Source organism: Mustela putorius, unplaced genomic scaffold, assembly GCF_011764305.1.
Source record: "Mustela putorius furo isolate JIRA1106 unplaced genomic scaffold, ASM1176430v1.1 tig00000129_pilon_pilon_pilon, whole genome shotgun sequence".
Classification (NCBI taxonomy): Eukaryota; Metazoa; Chordata; class Mammalia; order Carnivora; family Mustelidae; genus Mustela; species Mustela putorius.
The window spans coordinates 47,308,894-47,334,999 of record NW_025421290.1 but is presented as its reverse complement, the minus strand read 5'-3'; positions in this window follow the sequence as shown (position 1 = coordinate 47,334,999).

The following is a 26,106-nucleotide window of genomic DNA, read 5'->3' as shown; positions in this document are numbered from 1 at the left end:
TGCCACACCTCCAGATCACCAAGGCTTTTCTTAGCACGTTGCTTCTTTCTTTCTTTCTCTCATTAGAAACCTGCTTGGCCTCCACAGCATGCCAGAGCCCATGCTGGGGGTCTGATGTTGGAGACCAAAGCCAGAAGTGGTCTCAAGGAGCTTTCAGCACGGAAGGAAAGTGCATACTTACCAGTATCCTCTTGTATGGACCTCAAGTCAAGATGGATAATTGTTTCTAATCTCAGTGCCTGACTTCACTTGGTCATCTTCCTCATCACCTAGATGAACGTCTCCCTTTAAATTTCTGTCTTGTCCATGAGAAAGTTCCACAATTGCACAAAGATAGGATCAGCCTCCTCTTTGGGTCCTCAATAAATACTGGGCACACCTTCATGGAAATGCCATCATGTTTTACTGTGATTGCCTCACTGTCTGCTTGTCACAAGAGTGGCTCATCCATACCAGGAGAACAAGTAAATTTGATTTAGCAATGAAAACCAAGCCCCACCATGAGGGCCAGCATAAGTGAGAACTTGAGGCATTGGCTGATGGTGTGAATTAATAGCTCAGTGTTTGAGTGAATGGCTTCCTTTTCAAATTTCCTGTTTACAAATCACCTAAATCAAAACTGGTTTTTCATAAATAAAGGATTGTATGCGTTTCATGGGCTCCTAAAATCTCAGAGTTGATCACATTTCTCTTTTTCTATGGCTTTTATGATGCTCAGAATCCACTGGTAGCAAAATGTAGAACCCATATGGCTTACTCACCTAAGCAACAGCTTTTCCCCTTTGTCACTGTGATTTCTTCCTATGTTTATGTTATTCTGTAGCTATGTCAATCCCCCCCCTTTTTTTAAGGGAGTTTCAAATTTCTTTTTAAGTGATCTGGTTATTAGAATTCTCTGGGTGGCCACACACTCCTTAAACGACTTGGTCATTGACTGTAGATTCATTGCACGCTCTTGTTCTTCCAGAGCATCTCTTAGACAAAATACGGTATTGCACACAAGCACATTCAGATGAAAAATCCTATCATTGGTGATAACTTTGGATGATAGAATCTTAATAAACTTTCTGTGTTTGATTGGCTGGGATAACGAGAGATACATATCACGTGTGATAGCTGTGCGACAGAAGATAAGCTGGTCATCATTTTCAGATAAAAATGCCCATCCATCCACAGATTGCAATCAGGGGGCTGCCATGGAGTCCTTGGTCTATTCCAGTTAATTAAATGCTAAATGAAATTCAGAGTTGTGGCTCCCAGAGATGCACCAACCTGTCGCCGTGGGCTGTGAAGACACAGAATACAGCTGCCAAGGTTTGCAGGGGAGCTAGTAGCTGCTCATGAAATACACATCCTCTTGGCAGTTTCCTTCATTTAAGAACTAGATTTCAGGGCTACCTGGCTGGTACTTGATAGCTGTGGGTCACAGGGGCTGGGAATTAGGATGTAAACATCTTTGGAGGACCATTATTCAGCTGACCACACCCAATATACAATTTATTGAGAGAAAAGGAAAAACAGATGGAGAAGAAATTACAAAAACATAAGTGATTTTTCCCCCCCAGGGCTGAAAGAATATGTGAATAATTGGGTAAACATGGTTTCCTGGTAGGAGCAGAGTGAGTGGAGAAATGACCTCCTCTTAGACATGCCAGTGTGACATTCGAAACACTGAGGGCGAAGCACATATCGTAAGTGTTTTGAGAGAGAGGGAGTGAGGGAGAGGAAGAGCAGAGAGAGGAAGAGAGAGAGAGATGGGGGAGAGCTGGAGAGAGTCAACGAGCAAAGAACCACCTGCGATGGGTAAGAACAAGGCGCAGAGAGGGGCTGAGAGCTGTGGATATTGTGACTCGGATCCCTAGAGGCCACGTGTCCTGGAATGCAGCTTTCCTAGCTCGTTAAATGAACAGCACCTGGGTTCTTTACTATTAGCTGTTACTAACCCAGCTACTCCAGGAATAATCTGAGGCACCATCAGGTTGCAAAAAAGAAGTTGGCCAAACTCGGTTACTGAGACTCCGTATTAGCTAATCAACAAGGTGCTTAGGGAGATTTTCAGTTTCTCTTATTCCAAAAGTCAGCTTCGATTTCTCACCTGGGAGGGAGTCTTCTGTCACCTCCCCTCTGAGAGTTTACTGATATCAATGCCTGCTGGGGAAGCATTAGGTGCTAGGATATTCCAGGCTACGAGAGCCGTATCATTTGGCACTGTTTAGACAGAGAAGGTAGCAAGGGAAAGACAAAGAATGCTTTAGCTTCAGGTTTGTGAACATCACATTATTCAATAGCACAGACTCATTGCAGTGGCAGACATGTTAGCCTGGCGGACTTTCTGAGCTAACTAGTCCTTTGGTTTTGTTTTCTGACTGGCTTATTTATATTCGCCTTGGCTTTTTCCACCAGACAAATATTTACAGGTACCCACATGTGCAAATGAACTCAGTGGGCTGCCACGGGTACTGGACTTGGCCCCCTTCTGCGGGCAGGCAGCACGAGCTCTCATCTCTGGGTGTCTGCACCCACTGGCTCCCTTCCCAGAATGCCCTTCTCTCCTGACCTGCTGCTGGTCATCCTGGGAAAAACCTGACCTGTGATCATTCCATCTCAGGACAGAAGGAAGGTGGAGACCCGAACACGATTGCTTTTGGCCTTGAGTCTTATTGGTATAACACAGCAGAGGTCACTCTGCAAAGGTGTGATGTCTGCAACTATCTCCTGAGAGAGATGGGACCCACGGACACCCTTCTAGTGATCCATCAATCTTCAGTTTGACATTCAAGCCTTTCTATCATCCCACCTTAATTTACCTTGTCAGTGGCATTTTCCACAAGTGTTCACTAGCACCTAATAGTCTGGTCAAGCTGAATAATTATTGCATTTGCATCTGCCCACGCCCCTTCTTTTTTTTTTTTTTTAATTTTGTATAGCTTTGCACTTTGCACGTGTTAGGAGCTCAAGCAGGGAATACTGATCATGCTGAATATAATTGAATTGTCAGATAGCTGAACATATATAATTGTGGGTTTTTCTGATGTTTGGGACTGCTCACATCTCTACTTCCACCCACGGCAAAGGAAATCAAGAGTTGCCTACGTTTGACAGAAATATATCCAAGATTTTAGAATATAAGATTAGAGTGACACAGAAAGTACCTCAAGGACAAGAGAACTTCTGCTCACAAAGAGATTACTCTTTATGACATGCTCTGAACCTATTTGTCACAGTCTAATTATAGACAACTCAAGGAGTAGGGCTTGCTGATCTCTCCCTGGGAGATTCTTGGATGAGTAACTTTCAACTCAAGAAACCTGGAATTTGCACCAAGATGTTTGCCCTTTAGAGTGACCTGGGTTTTCTCCTTTATCAGTTAATGTGCATCTATTATGTACCTCCTAGGTGTAAAACTTAGCTAGGCATATTGAAATACAGAACCAGAAAAGATGCTAGACCCCGACAGCCTTGGCATGTGGTATAGTGGATGTAAACCACTCATCTTTTCCAATGTGAAGCACACTATGTAAGTAACCAGAAAGAGCATGCATTCCTTGGATGGGTGGATGGCGAGGAGAAGATCTGTGTGACGGCTTTTGTGTGACTCTGGAGGGATAATGAGATGGCGCAGAATGGAGTCAGGTCGGGGCTGGCCTTGGGGAGCTGCAGAAGGTTTACACACCAGCTCTGCATAGTGTTTAGGGTTCCCTGCAGTTGGAGCAGCGATGTGGTTAAGGAAGTTATAGGGGGGCTGTCCCGGAAAGCCCAGCATGCAAGAATGACAGCCTGAAGCAGGACAGGGGCAGGGGGAGACCGGGGTGGGAGGGAGCGCGGCTTCTCACATATGGCAGCTGTAGAATCTATAGCACCTCGTGACAAATTTTATGAAAGTTGGTAGAAAGGGATTTGATCCTAATAAAAAATGGTAATAAAGGAGCTGATGTAATCCCCATTCAAAAATAAGGAAACTGAGCCTTCACGTGGTTAAGGCACTTGCCTTAACTAAGCTGAAGAACCAGCATTTTCATCCTCATATTCTGACATGAATGTCTACATGCTTTTTACTGTCTTGTAAAAATGAGCAGACCAGCAAAAGGTGCAGCCCAGAGAAGTAGGCCGAATTACTCGGCCAGAAGATTCTTTCCTTCTCAAAGGATTCACTTCAGGGTTTCTATGGCAAACCTTTACCTTAGTGAACTTATGGTAAGATTTATTAAATAGTTTCCCTGCCGCGTGTACACGTACATACATGCACACACACACACACACACACACACACGAACACATACACACAAAAATGGACACACACACAAGCTAAAGGGGGAAGAGATCCGTGACCTAAAGAAGGCACATTTGTGTTTCTTGTCATTGTACTATTGGGTGTGACAGCAACTGCCCTGAATCAGTGCCCACCACCGCCCCCCAACAACAGGGTGTTAGAAACACCCCAGAGATGCTCCCAGTTTGCTTCAGACTTCCTGCTTTGGCAGGGCATCTGGAGGGACCTTGAACTATTGCTTCGTGGACACATTTCATAGCAGCCACTGCCTCTTTGATCATTTACTGGACACCCTTACTTGCCAGGTGTCCAGCCAAGCCCTCCATACGCATTTTTCTCAGATTGTCAAACAATGTGTAGGCATTGTAAGTGAAAAAATGGGTCTAGTTTTGTAGGTGAAAAAATGGGTCTAGTCATTGGTCCAAGGATAGTGGCTAGTGAGGGGCATGGGGTCATATGACCCTTTCCAGTCCTTATTCTGTAGCCACTGGGTGACACTGTTTATCTGGCCCTGAGCCCCAGCTGTCTTTCTCAGATTGGTTATATTTCAACCCTGGCTCCGTCCACTCTCAGCCACTTGCTGTAACCAATCACGTCTTGCCCGTCCCTGGCTTGACAGTGACCCGGCCTCAGCCCAGGGAACTGGTGTCCCACAGCCACCCCACATAGGTCCCTGGGCCATGGGAACAGGTGAGATACCAACAGATAATCATGCCCCTTTACTTTCATATGTAAATGGCCATAGGCTATTTTGTCCTCCTAAATCCCTGATTTCGCAGGGTTCATGGGATTTCAGATGAGTTTCTTTTGATCGTGTCGTGTCCAAATAAAGATTTTTTTTTTATGTAGGAAAAGGAACTAAGATTAGCAGAGGTGATTTGCTACTGTTATGTTGAATTAAAATATATAATGTCAAAAGAAAGCCCCAACGTTTTACTCATATATTTATAAAAAAAAAGAAATTTGGCTGATTACAACTTGTTAGATCTGCTGCTTCTCTAGTTCCATTTAGGAAAAAAAAAAGTGGCTTTATATTCCCACCCACTGATTTCCAACTAAAACAGAACTTTGTTGCCTGCTGATCCTGCTGGCTTTTTAAATGAAAAACTTATTCTTCTTAAACTGCTAGAAAATTATATTTAAAAATCAGCATAATTCCATCGCCTATTCTTTCTGGATTCCCTGAATAACGCAGGGCTGATTTCTGGAGCAACTCTGCATAATCTGATATACAACTCTGGTTACTGACATACACGTTAACTGGTGATGGGCACTGTTCCAAGGCCAAGAATCCATGTCTGTACGTTAATTAATATAATCTGAGTCAAGATTTTTTTTTTCCTCCTTAATCTAATTACAATTTCTGGAGGTAAGATTTTGGCTGACCTAAAGAGATATTATGATAATAGTACATATATAATATTCTCTGTATATTCTAAATGTGTTCCAGATTCTTGACCCATGGAGCCATATGTTCTAAAAGCAGTAAACCCAGTGAATTTTGAAATTGCTTGTTACACAACAGTGAGTAAGGGGATCAGTGTCTCGCCAGGATCTGCTACACGTACACCACGTTCCACCTCCCTACCCCCATTAACTCAACTAGAAGTAAACTACAGTAGATCACTTCCAGAAGATTATCTATATTCCAAAAGATTATCCATATTTATAAATCTATACCTATGTATGTTTGCATGTATATGGTTTTACCTCTAGAGAATGCAGAAGCTGTGACATTCTCCATTTCAGTACCTCTTCATTTATCTGAAAGGAATTGCATAAGAAATCTATTCTAAATTTCTCTCCTGGCGTGAGATCTCCAGGCCTGGATGAGAGCAAATATAATACTTGGGGGCATTAGAGTAGGTGAGGAAGCAGCTGTACGGATCTTGTAACCAAGATTGGAAACCAGAAAGCGAAAGCCAGTCGGTGGAGAAGTCGTCAGGTCTGGGAAGGGTGGAGCCATCTGGGGAAGGGGAGCTGTGAGACGGGGACCCCAAAGGGCAAGACGTGGGACTGGGCGATGATACGCAGCAGGGATTAATGCAAGAGCTTCTGGATGGAGCCCAAGACGTTTTCAAAGGTTTATGAAAACCATTTTGCATATGATGACGGCCATGCAGTGTGGCGCTAGATCTGCTGTTTGGCTGAAAAGATGAATTAATCGGGGCTCCTGGGTGGCTTAGTTGGTTAAGCAACTGCCTTCTGCTCAGGTCATGATCGTGGAGTCTGGGATCGAGTCCCACATCGGGTTCTCTGATCGCCAGAGAGTCTGCTTCTCCCATTGGCCTCTCTCTCTCATGCTCTCTCTCTCCCAAATAAATAAACAAAATCTTAAAAAAAAAAAAAAAAGATGAATTAATCAATAGAAAATGCATAAGTGAAAATAAAAGCTGGCAGCAGTTATAACACCTCGTATTTTTACACTGCTACAGCAGGTAATGTGCTAAGAGTTAGCTGTGTTAGCTTGCCTTGCTCGCCTATAAATTTGATACTTTGAATTTCCTCTTCTTACAGACAAAGAACCTGAGGGTTCTAGTTGTGGCAGTTACTTCTGCAAGGTTGCACAGGACTGTGGCAAGATAGCTTGGGTTTGAATACAGAGCGTTTGGACACCACAGCCCACGGTCTTTCACGCCAGGCTGTACCTAGGTTAGGCTCATACACTAGGCTTACTTTCCAGGTGAGACTGAAGACAATAGAGAGGGCTGATCTCATGCCGAGATGTTCCCTTCATTATAGCAAGGGTAAAGGTTTCTCTTCTGCAGTCTGGCTCAAAATGAATCGACAGGAGTCGCTTTGAAATGTAAAGGCATCCAGTAACATTATATGGATAAGATGGAGAGCCTGTAAGCTAGCATGTAGAGAACTTCTAAATAATGCTCTTCCTCTACTCCTAGTAAACTCTTATTTTATGCTATTCATTTATTTATTGGGAAAAAAATCCAAGGAGAGGTAGCTCTGTGCCTCCAGAAATACGAAGACTATGATGCCTGCCCCAGGGAGCTCGCTGGTGAATGGAGAGAGGACCTAGACACAAAGAAGTGGAAAAGTTTCCTTGTGTGTGTGTGTGAAATGTGTTGTATCCATGGGACAAAAGAGGCAGTGAAAAAACATGCTTGGGGTGATGGATGAAAGCATCATAGTGAGGAAAGGATGTTTAAGGATTACAGGAGGATTGGGGGAGGGCAGGAGGGTTTCATTGGGAAGGTCCAGCATACTTAAGATACGGAGGAGTGCAGCAGCAGGGCTTTTCGGGAAAACCCTACGTAAGAACCTAGAAATTAGCACTACCCCAATAATACAGGAGTTTCATTGGTCCCAGTGGGCATGGAGGGCAAAAGAGAGGCTATTACCTCTCACCAGTCACTCCACGGGCAGTGGCTCCGGTGTCCCTGAGAGCCTTTGGTGGGGGGAGGGGCAGCCGTGTGAGGGAGTTGGGCAGTGAGGTATGGCGTGATGAAATGTGGGCAGCATTTGCTTTGAACAATTCTATCTTCATTGTTATCTCATCAAAAACAAACAATTGCACAGTCAGCTCTGGAAAACCAGGTAATAATATGCAATTCTTTGACTGTCCTCTGTAACCTTCTCTGCTTTCTTACATGTCCTTAAAAAGACAGATAGAGCTACAGATGATTATCAGGTAAGGAGAGAAAAAAGATAAGCAAACACAAAGTAATAATACAGTTCTCTGCAATCATTGGTTGTTTCCCTGCCGAGGATGTGCACTCAAATAAGCCATTATTTAACGTCTTCTTCTGCTTCTTAATAAAAATCTCATAGAGGCAGGGTGTTTTCTCGTTCCCAACCCTGGCTCCCTCTGTGAATAGGCTCCGGAAGGCGGAACGTTTCTCTGGCGTTCCTCCCTGCTGTTCTATCTATTTCTCCCACCTCAAGGTCTTCCAGAGTTCCCACTGCAGCAGACGCCCGGGAGCCCACTGCTCAATGGCTCCAATTCTCTCCTGTATTCTTTTCACATCAGACTGATTTCTTCATTGTCCCCTGGATCACAACATGCATTTCTATCTTTATACATTTGTTCAGATAGTTTGTACAGCTCAATAAGCTCTTCCTGCCTCACTTTGTTGGTGCCATTTTCTGGGGGTGGGGGTAGGGATGGGGGACTCGGGTTGGGGGGATGCAGTGTGCAGGAAGAGGCAGGTGGGGAGGTCTGAAGCTGGGTGGGTCTGGGGAACTGGAACGAGACATTGGATGCAGCCCTGGAAACATGACAGACCTTCACTGAGTGTGCATGAATCATCATGATTATTGATGAACCTCCATCTAACTTGAGCTGTGGTTCAGGTTACACAAGCATATTTTTAGGTTGGAAGAGGATGGTGATGGACATCTTGGCCTCTCATCCGTGAGCAATGAGCATGAACCTTATACACTGCAGGTTCGGAGAGAAAACTCTTTCTGAAACTACAATAAAGCTGCCTCCCTAGATCTTTGGTCTTTGATCTGACCTCTGACTTCCAGAGGCACTGGAGGTGGTTTGTGTGCTACTGGCCCCCTTCTTCAGATGCCTGACTCCCGGTCTCTGGAATAGCCACAGGAATTCGGAGAAGAGTGGATGTGATTCTCTTCACCTGGGACTCCTCTCGTCCTTATTCGCATGGCCAAGACCTACCCGATCTTCTAGCTTAGGTGTGCCCAGCAGCCCTGTTTTGTGCCCTCGGTCAAAACACAGAACAGCCTGTTGATTTTGAGTTTCAGATGAATAACAAATACTTTTTTAGTATAAGTGTGTCCCAAATACCACATGGGACATACACTGGAGAAGTATGTTGTTCGCCAGAAATTCACGTTTCCCTGAGACTCTGGGCACCCTGGTCAGATGTCTTCTGTATGTGTGTCTCTGACCCGGGTGCCCTCCCAACGCCAGGACGCCCTCCTGGTCCTGCACTTATCCCGCCTTCCCTCTCTCCTTTGTCCTCCTCCCCCCACCTCTCAGCAGCAGATCATGGGGCTCCTACCACCCTGGCCCGAGACACAGCCTTCTCTCCCCTGATTGTGGTTATCTTCCAACCAATAGTCTTATTTCCATCCCTGACTATTTATGTCTGTCTTGGTTCAGAGACGTTTCTCTGAAGTGTGAGTCTGATGAGGTCACAACTCTGCTCAGAACCCTTGGAATGAATTTCAAAGTCCTTCCAATCCCCGTAAACTCCGCTCACTTTGCCCCGCTGCATCGGTGACCTCATGCCCTGCTGTTGTCCCCTCTCCTTGCTCTGTCCACCCTTCCCCCCATCCCAGGCTGAGACCCCCTTCCCCGCCCCCCACTGCAGGGCTTTTGGCTTCCCAGGCTTTTTGCTCTGGAAGCCCCTCGCTGCCTGTCCCCAGATGTGTGCTCCCGGCTCCCTCTCACCACATTCCCGTCACCCCACCAGAGAACTCCTGCTGTCCCTCTGTCAAATATCCTGCTTTTGAGCACTACCCTCTGTCACTATGGCTTGCTTTTGCTTAATATTACTTATTGACACAACATAGTATACGTTCTTATTGTTTGTTTACGGACTGTGTTCTCACAAAGGCAGGAATCTGAGCTCTTTGGATCCTAGCACAGTGCCTGGCATAGAGCGGGTACCTAACAAATATTAGTAGGATGAACAAAGGAAGGAATAAATGGGTATATGTATGCCCTCTTTTTCATAAGCTGGGGAGCCCCTGGATGTCCAGGGACCACCTCCAGATTCCCAGTTCCTAGCACAAGACCAGAGACATAGTATGAAAATTTTAAATCCCCAGTGCCTCGTGCAGGACAGGCACGTAGTAGGACCTTCACATCCGTCGCTTGTATGGTCTGTTGAAATGGTCTCTGGCTTTTGCCAATGAAGCAGAAGGTCTTGATTAACATGCTTTTGGAAATCCACCAGAATGTTATGGGATTGGAAAACGGCTACTGAAAAATACAAAAACACAAAAAAACCAAAAAACAAAAACCCTAAAAAAAATAAAATCACAGTCTTGGAAAACTTTGCTTTGAGTGTTGAAAACATCTGTAGTAGATCCTGACTTTAAGCTTTCTCTGCAGGGTTTTGAAAGCTCAGAACTACTAAATAGTCAAATATATCTATTGAGGAAAAATCCATATGAACAAAGAGCACAGTCCGGAGTGGGATGGGCAGATCAAGGATGCTGGTTCTTTGTGTGGTGCAACAGGAGAGCCTGCTCTCTCAGCGAGCAGTGGATATTTGCTTTGTATGAGGGCTTGTCTATAGCCACAAGCCACCCTGGTCTGCGTCAGGAAGCAAGGACGCGCCTCACCAACCGGTGTGTGATGTCCATGAAGGGTTCCTTCTGTGCTCACTATTGGAGCGCACACTCTCCCGCCACCAGAGAAACTATGATATATGTGTGATATGACCTTGGCCCTTGAAGGATCTGTGTTCTGAGGCAGCGCCGCCTGAGAGGACTTCCTGTGACAAAGAAGTTCTCTGTTTGTACCTTCAGGTGGCCACTTCAGTGGCCACTAGTGTGTGTGGCTACTGGGGGACACGTGGTTGCTGCCACAGAAGAACCGGATTTAAGGATCTGTCCCAGGGTAATTAATTTAAGTGTGACTATCACATGTGGCTGGCGGTATTGGACAGTGTGGTTCTAAAGTAACAGAATATAGGAGGAGATCTTTCTCTTGGTGGTGGTTAGCTCGGCTGGGCAACACGGCCATGCTCCCGAGAGCCTGCTGACAGGGATCCGAATTCAACATCTGCTCAAACTTCTTGCTCTAGGAGGCATTTATTCAACCTCTCGGGGCCTTGCTGTTCTTATTTCTAGAATGGGGATGATGGGGCGCCTGGGGGCTCAGTCGCCAGGTCATGATCCCCGGGGATCGTGAGATGGAGCCCCTGGGATCGAGCCCCACGTCTGGGTCCCTGCTCAGTACCCCCTGCTTGTCCCTCTCACTTTCCTTCTGTGCTGTCTCTCTCGCACATGAATAAAGTCTTAAAAAAATAAAGTAGGGATATTAGTTCTGCCTTTTGGGTTTGTTAAAATAATTAGGGAGCTTCTGTACAGTAGTGTACTGTGGACAGCAGGATGGCATGCTGAGCTTCAGAAGCTGTTAAGAAGGTGGCTCTTACCTTAGCAAAATACAAAAAAAAAAAAAAAAAAAAGAAAAAAAAGTAAGTGAGCTAACGTGTAAAAGCGTGTGGGACACTGGCCAACACATAGGAAGCTCTTTGTAAATGCCATCTATATTATTTGTGGAGCGGGGGCCTAGGAGGCCACACTCTCTATTTATGGGCTCTACCTCTCTGTATGCATTTTAATCTCCAGAAATAAATACATATTCCAGTTCTCGTGAACCCAGCACACTTTCCTGACACCCTACGGCCTGTCACGGGTGACAGGGACACAAACACATACAGGACATGTCTTCTGTGCTGCGGGGGCTTACCGTCCGGCAGAGACGTCCACAGGCGAACAGAACATTATGGCTCATTCATTTACGCATCTAGAATTTACTGAAGACCCACCATGTGCCAGCCCTGCCTTCAGTTTTTCTCCAAGGATTTTAAGTCCTTTTTCATATTTTCGAGGACTCTGGACTGCATTCTGGTTGAATGACTCAGGCTCTTACTCTGTTTCACACGGTCAATCTTGGAGTGTGTCCCCATGTACAACTTAAATATTGAGTTTTGGGTCACAGTCCTAGGTTTTATAATTTCAGGGTTTCTTGTTTAATAGCTATCTATTAACTGGTTTAATATATACCTATGAGTAATTGATATCCACCTTTTTTTTTTTTTTTGGCCTTGTGTATACTATTCATCTGTGTGTCCCTTTGAGAACTTTATCGTCAGATTTAGAGCCTTTCCACAATGGTACAATTTCCATTCCCTTGTAACAAAATCCACCCTCCCTTAGTTGTATCTTTTATGATGCAACCTTTCCTATTATGGCTTGTAATTTAATCTGTAAGCTCTTCTTTGTGTGCAGACTTTTAATCTCCTCTCTTATCCTTCCCTGAGTCATGGCTTTAAGATGGCTTTGCCACCTTTCTGGGGCCTCTGCTGCATGAACTGCTGTGCTTTCCGGCTCTCTGCGGCCTCTCACGTCTGAACCTGAGACTGAGCCCCAGCTGTACACCCCGGTCTCTGGATTTTCACAGTGGTCCGACTGGGTACATTACATTTGGGGCTGCTCCTCTGGGAGTGTGGCTGAGCGTATTGGTGTTCCTGACCTGAAAGGTGAAGTGTAGGGGTGCATGTGTTTCCAGTCTTCCCTGCAAGTGGCTGGGGTGCCAGGGCTCTGTAAGCAGCAACCGTCCCCTGTGGACAGAGGCCTAGTCACTTCTGTGGCTGGCTCACAGCACGTCCCCTTCTTTCGCCCCTCATCTGGCCCCTGGGTGCCAAAGCCTGGGACCACGTGGGGGATCATGGGACCCCACAGAGCCACCAACAGCCTTGGTCCCTGAATGTCTGGGAGTGGAGTCTCCCACTGTCACGGGGAGCACTTTTCACGATTGAGAAATAAACTTCTTTTGTGTTGAGTCATGAGACTTGGAAGCTTAGCTGTACGGCAATAAAACTAATTCATGCCTCCCTTATTCTTGTGGGCTTATGCCTTAAAAAGTACTACTTCACTGTCATCTCAGTGAGTGGCATTTGAGGAAGGAGCGTGTTCAAGCCACCAGGTTGAAGCTGCCTCTCCTCTCGGGTGCTCTCACTGCTCTGGTATTCTGAGAGCAACCTATTTTATTTTCCTGTGCATGCGTTTATTTGTTTGTCTTAAAAATGGCTTTACTATCATTTCTGTGGATCGGGTGCAGGGAGAGGGGGGCCCGTTTGTGCTCAGGTTTCCATCTTCAAACCGGTTTAATGTGCTGCCGGATTCTATTTGCTAATATTTTATTTAGGATTTTCCATCAATATTCATATGCGAGATTGGTCTGTGGTTTTATTTTATCCTCTCTGTCAGGTTTAAAAATCCATGTTAGGCTGGCTTCACGAAAGGAATTTAGAAGCCTCTCTTCCTTCCCCATGCTCCCGAGGAACGAAGGTGTGAAGAAATAATCCATCCCTTAAAGATCCAGAGGAGCTCACCTGTAACACTGTCTCCTTTGGAAGAACAGCTTTCTAAAAGTCTTCGGTTTCTTCTTTGACATTATTTCCGTGAGACAGTCTATCCATCTGGGGTCAACTTCCTCATTTATGATTTCTTAGAAAATTATCCATGTAATCCACAATTTCAAATTTATTTGCTTTAAGCAAATTAATCACTCACTTTCCATTTTTTCTGGTTATTTTCTGAATTCTAATATATTTTATTTAGGTCTTTGTACTCTCAAAGGTTTTTATCCCCGATTAGCTTAGTTATATTTTTAATTCTTTGTTGCTATCAAATGTTCTTGGGTTTACTTATTTTTCCTACCATTTTTTGTTTCAAATTTATTACTCTTTGTTTTTATAATTTTCTTTCATTTTGTCTGAGTTTATTACTCTCACATTTCTTGCATTGATCTTTTTCTTCTTTGGTCGAATGCTTCCTATACATATATATTTAATTTTTAATAATTAATGTTAATTTGCCTTTTCTGACCATTTACAATGGTTTTTTTTTTTTTTTTTTTTTTTGGTAATGTTCAGTTAGCCAACATATATTACATCGTTATTTTCCTGTATTTGTATTCATTTTTCTTTTAACAAGAATTTTTTGTAATTATCTTAAGACATTTTGTGACGAATGTGGCTTTAACAATACACTATCGGTTAGGTGTTTCGTATTTGTGTAACTGTAATTACATTAGAAAGACGATCTACCATGAAGGAGACTTCTTCTTCTTAAGAGGAAGTTTGTGTGTGTGTGTGTTTTAGTTGCTCAACTTCCAGGTTGGGTGGGATCCTTTCCGTGTTACCAATTTTGTTTATTAGACCTTGTGTTTGGAACATACCTGAGCTATAGCTATCTGAGAACATTTGGTGATGTTTTCTTTGTGGCCTATTGGTTATTAACTTTTTCAGCACATTCCATGGCACTTTGACAAGAAGGCATGGTCCTTCTTCCCAAGGATGGGCTTGTAGTCCACTGGGGCAGATATCTGCCAGGTGTTCTGTCTGCCAAGGCATTTTAGGACAACTTTGCTGTGTTTGGGTGTGCTGAGCCCTCTGAGTCAAGCCCACCAGTTGTGTGACTCCTAAAATTAACTGTCCCAGCTCCTTTTGCAGCGAAAGCTCAGTCATCCAGCTCAGACTCCACCAACAGACTCACCCCAGGGAACTCTTGCCCTTGGAAGTGAGTGTCTTGAGGAATGTAAGGGATACAAGCTGACTCCAGCACACTGGGGGATTTAAAACCAGCAAGTTTCTGGTTTTAAAAGCTTAAAACCCAAGTTTCTGGGATAGAAGGGGCTTTGCTGCTTGTGGAATTTGAAGTGGCAGGGAAGGGAAAGTCCTCATCGGGCCACTTTAGAATAATGATTCGGGGAATTTTCTTGCAATCTCTCTGCTTGACTTATTTCACTCAGCATAATCTCTTCCAGTCCCGTCCATGTTGCTACAAAAGTTGGGTATTCGTCCTTTCTGATGGAGGCATCATACTCCATAGTGTATATGGACCACATCTTCCTTATCCATTTGCCCGTTGAAGGGCATCTTGTTTCCTTCCACAGTTTGGCGACCGTGGCCATTGCTGCTATAAACATTGGGGTACAGATGGCCCTTCTTTTCACTACATCTGTATTTTGGGGTAAATACCCAGTAGTGCAATTGCAGGGTCATAAGGAAGCTCTATTTTTAATTTCTTGAGGAATCTCCACATTGTTCTCCAGACTAGCTCATAGTTCCATGAATGAGGATCATGTTTTATATTTTATCTATTCATTTATTTATTTTTTTTTAGAGAGAGCACGCATGTGTGTGTAAGGGAGGAAGCAGAGCAGGGGACGAGGAAGAGGAAAATCTCAGCCAGGCTCCATGCTTGATGCAGAGCCCAATGAGGGCTTAATCCCATGACCCTGAGATGATGGCCTGAGCTGAAATCAAGAGTTGGCCAACTAGCTGTCTTTGCCAGTATGTACTTTAAAGTGTGTGTGTGTGCGCATGTGTGTTTCTGTTTTCTGACACTTCGGAAGTTCTACTGTGAGCTCACTTTCACTTAGTCTAGTAGTTATATTTATAGCTATAAATTTGACAGTATTTTTGTTTGTTTGTTTGTTTGTTTTCACAGGATTTATTGATTACCTTTACCTTGGCTCCCTCTTCCTCTCCATAACACCTGATTTTGGTTACATTGTTATTTTTATTTCTCCAAGTGAATGATTCACACATTCAAATAATATATGTTTTCTTTATTTGTTTTAGACATTATGGATATTGACCTTTTGACACTCACAACAGAAGATGATAAAATATTCATGAAGAAACTTTCTCTTTTTTTCTTCTTATGTTGCTTGATAGCTTCAACATCATGGTTGATAGACGGTGCATTCTATTTGATGGTGGTGTTTTCCCACAGCTGCACAATATTTGTTTCATTTAGTGTTTAGAAAATGAATATAATAGTCACCAATTACTTGACAAGTTATGGATATTATTTTATTTCTGGATTGGTGACTGAGCAACTTTTCATAGCTCATTTAAGATGAGATCATAGAAACTTCTTTTGAGATGTTAAATTTTTTCAAAAAAGAGCTATTTGGAAAACAGTATGAAGGTTCCTCAAAAAGTTAAAAATAGAGCTACACTATGACCCAGCAATTGCACTACTGGGTATTTACCCCAAAGATACAGATGTAGTGAGAAGAAGGACCATCTGTACCCCAATGTTCATAGCAACAGAGTCCACAATAGCCAAACAGTGGAAGGAGCAAAGATGCCCTTCAACAGATGAATGGATGAAGATGTGCTCCATATATACAATGAAATATTACTCAGCCATCAGAAAGGATGTTAGAATAATTCAATTGTTTCAGTTTCTGTACTTAAAATAACTCTGCGATGCATCTTAGGGTGTAAAGTTTTATCTGTTTATGGGATTGTTTATATGAGGGCTGATATATATAAATGAAATTAATAGGAAAGGATACATTTTTAAGGATCCTGATTTATATTTAAAAACTCATCTTTATAAAATTTTCTTCACATTTTTTTCAATGATATATCAAGATGTGCTCACCCCATAACTTTCCTACCCCAACATTGGCCAGTTCCTTTCTTTTTTTTTTAAAGTTCTTGATCATTTGACAAACACCAGTGGCCATTTATTTATTTATTTATTTATGTGTTTGATTATTTCAAACCTAATTTTTTTTTTCTATTTGTGTGCCTGAATGATTTGTCTATATCCTTCACCTAATTATCTATTGGAATAATAACACTATTATCAATTTGCGTGAGTTTTTTTTTAATTTAAAAGAGTGGGATCTTTATCATATTTGCAACAAAGTCTTTTTCTTTGAACTTTATTATCATATATTTTACTTCAGAATTTTAAACTTTTTTATTTTATTTATTTATTTATTTTTATTTCTTTTGAGCGTGACAGTATTTATTGTTTTTGCACCACACCCAGTGCTCCATGCAATCCATGCCCTCTCTAATACCCACCACCTGTTTCTCCCAACCCCCCACCCCTTCAAAACCCTCAGATTGTTTTTTAGAGTCCATAGTCTCTCATGGTTCACCTCCCCTTCCAATTTCCCTCAAAAATTTGTTATGCTCCACAAATAAGTGAAACCATGTGATAATTGACTCTCTCTGCTTGACTTATTTCACTCAGCATCATCTCTTCCAGTCCCGTCCATGTTGCTACAAAAGTTGGGTATTCATCCTTTCTGATGGAGGCATCATACTCCATAGTGTATATGGACCACATCTTCCTTATCCATTCGTCCCTTGAAGGGCATCTTGATTCCTTCCACAGTTTGGCGACCGTGGCCATTGCTGCTATAAACATTGGGGTACAGATGGCCCTTCTTTTCACTACATTTGTATCTTTGGGGTAAATACCCAGGAGTGCAATTGCAGGGTCATAGGGAAGCTCTATTTTAAATTTCTTGAGGAATCTCCACACTGTTCTCCAAAGCGGCTGCACCAACTTGCATTCCCACCAACAGTGGAAGAGGGTTCCCCTTTCTCCACATCCTCTCCAACAAACGTTGTTTCTTGTCTTGCTAATTTTGGCCATTCTAACTGGTGTAAGGTGGTATATCAATGTGGTTTTAATTTTAAAGATTTTATTTATTTATTTGTCAGAGAGAGAGGAAGAGAGAGAGAGCATAAGCAGACAGAGAGGCAGCAGAGGCAGAGAGAGTAGCAGGCTCCCTGCTGAGCAGAGAGTCCAATGCAGGACTCCATCACAGGACCCCCAGATCATGACCTGAGCCAAAGGGGCAGTGGCTTAATGGGTTGAGCCACTAGGTATCCCGGAATTTTAAACTTGTTATGTAGTGAAATTAACTTTTAATATTTTTGGTGATCTCTCTTTTGCTTTAAATCTTAAGAATTCTTCCCTTATTCAGACATTAGATAAATGTTCAGTTATTTATTTACATTTTTAAGAGTCTGATTTTTTTAAAAAAATGCTTTGTACTTCATTTCACGTGGACTGTATTGACTAATTGACTTCTTCATACTCCATATACATGCATCCTTACTATTAAGGCATTTTTATAATAGCTTTATTTTCTACACAGCAATTTGTTAGGGGGCTATATCCTAATTTATTGGACCCTATTCTGACGGTCTAGATTGCTTCAGGATATTTTCTGTATCAGAGTATACTGCAATGAAAAACATTCTTTTTTCAATAAGTATTTTCTTCATAGTTTGCATTATTTTGCTTCCATTAAAAGTGTGATCTATAGGGCCAAAGTTATGGATATTATTAAATCTCTTAATACAGATGGTTTTGCAAAATACGTTAGTACACATTCTGTAATCTGAGCATGGTGTTGCTGGAGTGTCTCAGTGAAAAGAATCCCCTAGGTGCCTCGGCCTCTAGCGTAGCTTGCTCTCTCGTATCTCCCATCTCTTACGTTTCTCTCCACAATTTCTAGTATGTAAAAAGGGTCCTCATTTTGGAAACCATTTATCTTCTCATCAACTGCAGAAGAAAACACTGAGGTTGAAGGAAGCTCAGCCCCTCTTCCCAAGGTGTCGGAGCCACAGACTGGGCTGGCTGAGAGGCAGCGCGATGTTCTGTTCTTATGCCACAGCCTGTTAGGGGCGGACACAAGCTCACTGACCAGGGCTCCAGAGTGGAAGGTGATTTTAAAGCCAAGAGAGATCCAAACCCTGTCGATATCCACGAGAAAGAGGAGCTAGCAGCCCATACAAGAGCGGACACAGCTAGAAATTTCCTTGAGAGGGAAGCTACCTCTTCCTGCATCACCCCCAAGCCCTTATGATAGTCAAGAAATCTTTCAGCACTTGCTTCTGAAAATTTTTTGAGGCAAAACCCCGAGAATTTGGCCTGGCTTTAATCAAATATTTATGATGCCCTCATTAGTCTCCAGTCCAAGGGTAGTACAGGCTCTCATTTGAATTTCTGAGTGGTAAGGGAGTTTTGAAAGGAAATGTCATATTATATGCACTGTTTATACAGATCAAATATGCATGTGTTGGTTTTGCAGACTGGTGTCAGTGCTGCTGTTATTTACCGGGACAGCGATAATGAGGTAAGGCAGGCATTCCCGCTGGGGATCTCGGGGAATATCTGGGCTGTGGTGGGCCCACGGAAGTCACTTCATGGCGCTCGAAGCTTCCGTGGGGCCACAAGGACTTGAGAAGGTGTCTCTGTCGCTCTACTGCCTGGCAAGTTTGACTGGTGTGCGATAATGAGGTGACATTCACACCCAGCCACACAATTAGGAGGGGGCAGAATATTCCGGCCAGAGAAACCTCTCCCATGGCAGCCTGGAGGCCACGGAGAACAGGGACTTTCATTCGTCCAAGGCTGAGTCTAATCAGAGACTGTGATGGGCGAGTGACCAGGGGTGAGTAAGACCAGAAGGTAAGAGCCAGGCCTGAATGACCTTGTTGACTCCATTGTGGAATTTAGACATTATCCTCAGGGCAGTGGGAAGGTCTTCATGGGTTTCAAGCTAGCAAGTGACGTCATCTGGTTTATGTCTTCGAAGCTTGCTCTGGTTGCATCGTCAGGAGGCCAGGCTGAAGCAGGAAGGCTAATCGGGAGGCTGTTCCGTGAGCCCAGGAGACCCCACGGGGTGGGGATGTGGAAGACGGTGGTGGCCTTGCGGAGGCAGGAGTGTGGATAGATGTATGTTGGTGCCAGAATCGACCTTATTTAGTGGCTTTTGCACACGGGGAGTGACGAAGAAGGAAATCTCCAGCTCGATGCCTAAGTTCTAGCTTCGGAGACCATTGTGGGGGGCTAGGAAAACCAGGGAGGTCGGTTTGGAAGCCTAGATGAGTTTGTCCTAGGGAATCTCAGTTTGAATCCACTGCCAACTGACCCAGCAGGGATTCTAAGGAGGTGGTCAGCCCTTGCCCTGGCCTGTAAGGACCTTGCCGTCTAGTTGAGAATGCAGGTGAGTAAGCAGAGGGTCACCCTAGAGATGCGCAGTGCCATGGAATGGGGAGAAAGAGAGAACCCTGGAGAGACCCCTGACCCCACCTGGAGGAGGGGTGGAAGGAAGTAGGGAAGTCTTCTTAAAGAAAAAAAAAATAAAGACAAAACTGATATTTCATTTCCAATTTAAAGGATGATAAGGTTTTATCTAGGTAGAGCAAGTACAGGCTTTCTATGGTTATGGGACGGAGGGGGAGTACGGAGCCTGTTTGCCTTGGAAACTGTGTCTCCACAGCACCCAGAAGTGAGCAGGCACTCCATATTTATGGGGAAGGAAAAAGAACTAAAGGTTTGCACAAGGATGAAGGCAGTGAGGCAGGACAGTTGCGAGGGCAAGACCACACAGGGCCTGGCAGATCAAGGTGAGGCATTCCAGCTTTACTCGAGGTCGAGGGGGCTGGCGGACTGGTTGCCTCCAGGATGAGACGTGGTTCTCTTTGCTGGTATTTGCTAATGATGTTTTCACAGAAGGGTTGGAGCTCCTCAGAAAACCTCATGAAGGAGATGAATGTTTGGATTTTGTTGACCCGTGTTTCCAGGTCTTTGTTTAGTGCGAGTTCAGCAGAAATAGTCTTCTGTGAAAGTTGAAGGTCTAAAGCAGCTGTCATTGGAGGAAGCTGAAGGGCTTGCAGGTGTGTGGTGGGAAGGATTCCCTCAGGCACTCCGGGTGACTCCACACCCTGCTTTTCTCAGCTCCCCGACCCACCCCACTCTCAGGGAGGGCCCTGGCAAGAGAAATACAACAGAAATGGGGAAACAGAGAGGGTGCGGAGCTGGGCCCCTCCCCGGGCCAGAGAGGGGTCAGAGCTCACCCATCCTGGGTGTCTGGTTATTGCTGGGGTGGGCGGTTGCCCCGGTGGGAGGAATGGGCATCTTATAAACATCCTTTCTCTTCTTTCTCCTCATTTCTCTGCATCTTCCTTTTTAGTAAGGCACCGGGGGAAGGACACGGCATGGAACTAGGGCGTCTCTCTCTCGGGAGGTCATGCGCGATGGAAAGTGCGTAAGATTTAGACACAGGCAGCCCTGGTTTTTTAAGCCCAGTTTTGCTTCTCCTTACTAGTGTCTGACACAGGAGAGATTGTTTCAAGTCTCTTAGCCTTTGTGTGGTGGTCGTTGCCCTTAAATAAAGGAAAATTTATTTTCCATCCCAGCACAGTGGTAAGATGGCAATGTCCAGTATTTGCTAGGCATGTAGGAAACATCCATTCTTGTCCTCACTCATTCTGGAAAGTCCTTTTGAATCGAGAGATCCAAGGAGATTCTGGAGGGAGGATCAGGGAGGCAGAACTTTCAAGAAGAAGGGAGCCGTTAAGGAGACTGGGTACACTGTTGAGTCCAATGTACCTGTGTGGAAGAGGCATCAGAAAGGGAGGAAGGAAGCCGTGTTCAGGAAAGGAAGGTACGCATATGGACAGAGGATCCCTGGGGCAGCTTTCAAGGGCTCTGTGCCTGAGAGTGGGTAGGCATGTGGGTAGGTGGGTCTCTTTTCTCTTAGCAAAAGAGGTGAAATCCCTGATGTGTTGATGTCCTGTGGCTCCAGGTGTAATGTCTACCTAATTTTTTGTAGATTGCATATTGTATAAAAGAAATAAAGACTGCTGACCGGTGAGTGATGTGCCCAAAGACAGATTTATGACTGATGTAGGGAGGCAGAGCCTGTATCTGGTTCTGTGGAGGACGGATGTGTGATTGGTTTGGGAGGGCAGGGCCTGTGTCTGCCTGCACTGCTGTTTGAGATCTGCTATCTCTCTGGTCATCTGCCTTGGGAGGGATGATCTCTATGTGAGTCTTTCTGTTGGTTTCAGGATTAAGACACCCAGAATACGTCTGTTACCCTGTGTAATTATGAATAATTCATGGACAAACTGCAGAGTCATACGGATGTTATTCTCACTGCTCATTCTACTGATTCCCACTGAACTCGGGGTCTTTATCATGGCCTGGACACATGCTTATGAGAGAGAACAAAATGCAAACAAAGAGGGAAAGACCCAATCCTGGACCTAGTGATCTCCCACTATAGCTGGAAGATAGTCATAGGAGTTTCCTCCCAAACTATTTGTTGGATAAAAGATAATATATTTCAAAGTGAAGAGTATGTAATTAGAAATCAGTCCTCTGAGAGTCCAGAGGGATAACTACCAGCATTTGAGTTGGATCTTGGAGGAGGGGAGGGAAGAAGCAGGAGGCTGTTTTGGGGGAGAGTGTCAGGATGGTAGGGTTGCAGGGGGAGAGTGTCAGGATGGTAGGATTGCAGGGGGAGAGTGTCAGGATGGTAGGGTTGCAGACCTTGTTTCTAGCTCCACCCGCCCTGCAGATTTGTCTTGAATATGTAGGGGAAATAGTTAAATCCATTCCCACTGGTTTCCCCATCTGCAGGAAGTGGGTCCTTGTCTCGGTGTCTACAGCCTCTTACTCCCCTACTCGATGTCAGAAAGAGGAAGCGGGGCCGTATCAGACTTGAAAATGCTTCAAAAAGTCCATCGAAAAACCAAGAGACGGATTCTTCACAAAGACCATAAATTGATTGCAGGGGAGGGAGTGAAATAGGGGATGGGATTAGGAGTTTGCTTGCCATAATGGAAAAAAATCCCTCATGCTGCCCACGTGCCTTGGGGCTGCTGGGTCTTCCTCTTGTTGTGTCCCCAGGCACTACCGCAGGTCCAGGCAAGGTGGCTCCATCCTTCCCCACAAACCCACTGATACGGTCCTTCACCCTCCCAACTTTGCCGCCAACTTGTGTTTATTTGCCCTGTGACAGTCGTAGAGCGTGTTTGTAAACTCTGTGAAGACCAGAGTCTTCTCTGGAATTTTCACCTTGCTGTTCCCAAGGTCGAGGTAGACACTGACACGAGTTGGGGATCTGTGCCTTCTTGGTGCATGAGTGGATGGGAAACTAGATGGTTGGACAAATGTGGGTAAGAGGTGAGGTGGACCTTTCCTAGCTGCTTTTTTCTTCTACATATTGAAGATAAGACTACTGTGCTCTCTTGCCTTAAAATACATGTATATATTATTTAATTTTTTCTTTTCTTTGTGTGATGTGTAGAAAATTTCTACTTATCCTAATTCTTTGTAAGAATTTTTATTTATTTATTTATTTGATAACTTTTTATTTTTTATTTTTTATAAACATATAATATATTTTTATCCCCAGGGGTATAGACCTTTTGTAAGAATTTTTAAAAGATGAACGTATATAGAAAATAAAATTAACCCTATTTCATAGAAGGGGATTAATATACTTAATATTTTGATAATTTTTCCCATTTTTTCCTCTGCATTTTTCTGAATAGTGACCTACCAGTTAATCATATGAACATCAGTGTATTTTCAAAAAGGAAACAGTAATATTAATACAGTTTTATTTCTTAAATATTTTCCACCTAGCTTTATATCATAAGCATATTCTATGTTTGATATTTTTTAAAGGAACTTAATTTTTCAGTGTATGACTACATAATTCACTAAATCATTCTTATTCTGTTGAACTTTTTTGGGTAATATTTAACCTCTTAATATTAAAGACAAGACAAAATAAATATATTACAACCAAATCTTTGAGGACAAAGTTAATTATGCCCTTAAAATGAAGTTTTAGATTGGACTAATCAAGTCAATGTGTATAATAAATATTTTAAGACTTGCGATGTACATTGCCAAATTGTTTTTCTCAAAAAAAAAAAAAGGCCTCAATTTATAAAATTTTCTGTACTCAAAGAGCTTACCAAAAATCAGAAACAGTTTGGATGTCACTCTAAGTTTTATTGGCTTTCATCCCTGTTGCCGGTTCTTAAATAACATCATTCAGTTTCTAATTTTGATTCCTTTCCATGATTGATTTTGCTTACTTATTCAACTAAATTTTTGGAGATGATTTGTACTGATGTATGTTCTGACCTCTCGTCCAGCAGGGAATAAATAACTTTCTTTTGTACTCACACACGGAGGATAACTTTGTTAGGTCTGATTCTCTTCTCGCCCCCAAACTTCTGGAGCCGTTGCTTCGCGATCTCCTGTTGTCAAATCCCAAAGAAGCTGGACGCTATCTTGAACTTCATTTCTTTCTTAAGTGATCTGTATTCTATGCTTAGATATCTGTAGGACTTTTCTTTTTCTTTCTCCTTGTAATTTGTCAGTTTTGCTAGTAGTTGGTTCTCTTTTTAAAAATTTTTTTTCTCCTCTACGTACATCCAGCCTTTCTGATGACAGTGCCCTGGGCTCTTTGAAGTGGGCTGACTCTTCTGTTCTGGTCATTCTCACTTCTTACTCATGGCCACCTTTCCTTAACATAGTCAATGTTTTTACTTATTCTCATTGCCTTCTCTTGTCTTCTCCCTAATTATTTTCAGTTCTTTGTGGGCTTTTTGTTTTGTTTTGTTTTTATCTCAATTCTAAAAGACCTAGTCACATTTGCTCTGTGTCAGGGATGCTGTATTTTCTAGTGCTAGTGGGGCTCCCTAATGTCTCCTGTGTAGACCCGAGGTACTTCTGGTCCTCATACCCACCTTCCCCACCACATCCAGCCCCTTTCTTCTCATTCACATGCCTTTGACTTTGGCTTTGGCACTAATCCTTGTTTCCAGCTGGCCCCCATTGAGCATGCCCAATAATTCCAGACAATTCCCCCCCTTTTTTAAAATTCATCACTGCATTATTCCCTCAGTCCCGTTTTTTGCATGGACTTTTTCAAGGACATGGCAGTCAATATGCTGAGTGCTTTACATACATAAGCTTGTTTTCTTTCCCCCAGCAACCAGCGAGGTATATGTTTTCTGATGTAGTGCATTCTGCAGGCGAGGACATTGTGGGCTGGTGGAGTGGGGGTTGCCCAGCTGCTCAAGGCTGTGGAATCCAGCCGTTAGCCCACTACGTCGTATGGGATGGATCGATGGGGTCATAGAAGGAGGCTCTGTGCACCCAACACCCCTTTTCATAGTCCCCAGATCAGCCTCAACTTCTGCGAGTACACAGAATTAGTACAACATCCCCATTTCCAGGATGAACAGCTACCAGGACCGTCCAGTCCATTTCTGCCAAATATGGAGAGCACGACTTCCAGGACCTGTCATGTGTCCCCTGGGTACCTTTGGACTCACTTGTTTTCTGAGTGTTACAGTCTCATAAGAACTAGAAAAAGTAAGATGGGCAGTAGCAAAGGGAATGCTGTACGAAGTGAGCAGTACAGACTGCCTGTGCTGGGACATAATTGGGAGGAATGGTTTGCTATTTGTTAACATTCCCATTTTACAGCTAACAAAGAGTCAGAGGACACTCTCCTAATATCTCTATGCCCCAGAGGGTGAGGATGCTGATGGAGGAGGCAGTGGTGAGGTCATCATTTAGAGCTGTTTGGGTGCTGAGATGAAAGAGGGGCCTCGCTCCCTGTCTTGGCCACGTCTTGCATTTCTGCCCCAGAGACATCCCAAGGGTGGCTGCGTGAGCTTTCTCCTTTGGCAGTGGGAAAGCAAGGGCAGTGTGGGAAGGTTCATCTTCAGTCCCGTCCCCTGAGCTGTGCACCAGGTTTGCTCTGGCCAGATGTTTGTATGGGCTGATGGTCAAGTCCAGTTCAAACTGACGATTGATGGAGCTTTTGTTCTTGGTCTTTCTGATCCTCTGACTTCTCTCCTGTGAGCTAGTAACCTTGACAGTTGTGAGAACTAAATTAAAATTTGTGCCAAGTTTTTATCATTGGTAAAAAAGCTCCTAATGCTCAGACTTGTTTATTGACCTCAGCATCATTCCTGTGTTTAGAATTCTTGCAGTAGGAAGTCGAAGGAGAATCTGACAGGGGTGGAAATAGCAGACTTGGACAATGTCAAAGCCTTTGACAGTTGTCACTCCAGGTCCCATTGCCTGTCCCGCTTGGATGGTCCCTGGAGGCAGTGACTGTCCTTGCTCACCTTCTTCATGTCAGGCTCTTCCTCAGTGAACTCAACCCTTTCCTACATCTGAGCTCTTTGATCATTCTGGGCATATTTTCTAAGGCAGCTCAATCCATCCATCCATCCATCCACCCATTAATCCATCCATCCATCCATCCATCCATCTACGCATCCATCCATCCAACAGACAACTACTGTGCAGCTACTCTGTGTCAAGGCCCCGTGTTAGGTGCCGGGGATGTGGAGGTTTACAAGGTTCAAGTCCCATCATCTGGGGGGAGACCCCACGGACTTGACGTGGCCAGAAGAAAGAATCCCTGGGGACTCAAGTGCATGATGTGCTGCCTTGCACAGATCACTTCCAAAATGGCGGACACCACCTGCCCCACCCGGAAACATATCCTTGCA